Source organism: Nymphaea colorata, unplaced genomic scaffold, assembly GCF_008831285.2.
Source record: "Nymphaea colorata isolate Beijing-Zhang1983 unplaced genomic scaffold, ASM883128v2 scaffold0384, whole genome shotgun sequence".
Lineage (NCBI taxonomy): Eukaryota > Viridiplantae > Streptophyta > Magnoliopsida > Nymphaeales > Nymphaeaceae > Nymphaea > Nymphaea colorata.
This window is the reverse complement of record NW_022204890.1, coordinates 33,166-34,638: the sequence shown is the minus strand read 5'-3', so window position 1 is coordinate 34,638 and position 1,473 is coordinate 33,166.

Below are 1,473 nucleotides of genomic sequence, written 5' to 3'. Positions count from 1 at the left end.
AGAGTGAGTTCGCTAGGAACAGTGATGACCAGTCTTAATAAGGAGGAGTTAGTAGCACTCACCGGGAAAGTATTTGCTACATTGATATTAAGAACCGATGGTGAGAGCAGGACTAGCTGGTTGTCAGGCGTGTACGCCATGTTAAGGCTGATGGGCTGCATGGTGACCGTTGCGCTTCCTCTCTCCATGTAGTAGTATGTTGTATCGTTTGTGGTGGTATCGAAGGTGAACGTGGAGGTGAGCGCGTACCATGCGTTTTGGATATTGTTTATGGTCCAAGTAACAGAGGATGGCAAAGAGCTACCGGCTCCACTGCCAGCATTAAGTATCACCAAAAGAACAGTGTTTGTTGATTTTGTGCAGAAAGTAACGACTCCTGAAGTTCCACTTGAACAAGAAACACCATTATTAAAGGTAATTAGATCGGGGAAGGTGACAATGATCCTTGAGCCAAAGGAGTAGCTTTGTGAAAAATTCAATGAAAACGTATAAGTGGTCAGAGCGTTAACGTTAGAATTGTTAACTGCAATAGCTGAGCCGAGTAAGTCAGTTTGAGTTGTCATGGTGACTCCTAGCCCAGCAGCCATTGACTCCATTAAAAAGGTATTGAAATAAGTTTAGACAGTTAATGAGCTTGTAGGTTTTGTTGATGTAGGATTTATGATGTTTGCCAAGCTTATGGAGAAGCTGCTCTGAGCATTAGCCCTGGAGGTAATGCAAGAAGTGAATTAAAACTTCATGGTTGATAAAATATTCATGGTGCATCCGCTTTGCGACACATTGCCAATCCGAAAAGAGAGCAAATTTGGGCTAACAGCGTTTGCAAATTCACTTGGAAAGGTGACTACGACTGAAGATCCAGCTGGCAGTGGATTGGTATTTTGGAAGTTGATTGTGTAGGTAGTGCTGGCGGCAACTGTGAAAGATGCTGGGGATGTTGATCCTGAAAAAAGATTGACTGGAGTAGCAGTAAACGTGGCACCGCCGGACATCACATCGGTGGGAGTGGATGTGTTGTAGTAGAAAGTGGTGAGGGTGAATGAAGAAGTGGGTGTGGTGGTAGCTGGATTCACGATATTGTTCATTGCCACATTGATGGTTGTTCCCTTAAGCACCACTGCAGCGTTGACGTTGATGAAGAACGAAGTTGTATTGAAGAGCGTGCAAGTAGAGGAGAGGTTTAGACAACTGCAGGAGCTCAATCCAGTGGAGGAGAACTCAACAGGCAAATTAACGATGATCTTAGAGCCTGAAATGAGAGTATTAGTAGTGACAAAGGAAAGAGTAACGTTGGTGGTGACTCCAATCGAAGAATTCACTGCTGTGACAACTCCACCATCAATCGATGAAGGTGTGAACGTGTAAGTGAGCGTTGCAGTGTCAATCAGGAAGGAAGAATTTGAGTTAGCAGGCTGGTTGAGCGTTTGAAACACGACAGATATAGGGAAATTGCCATAGGGGGGATTGGTGAAT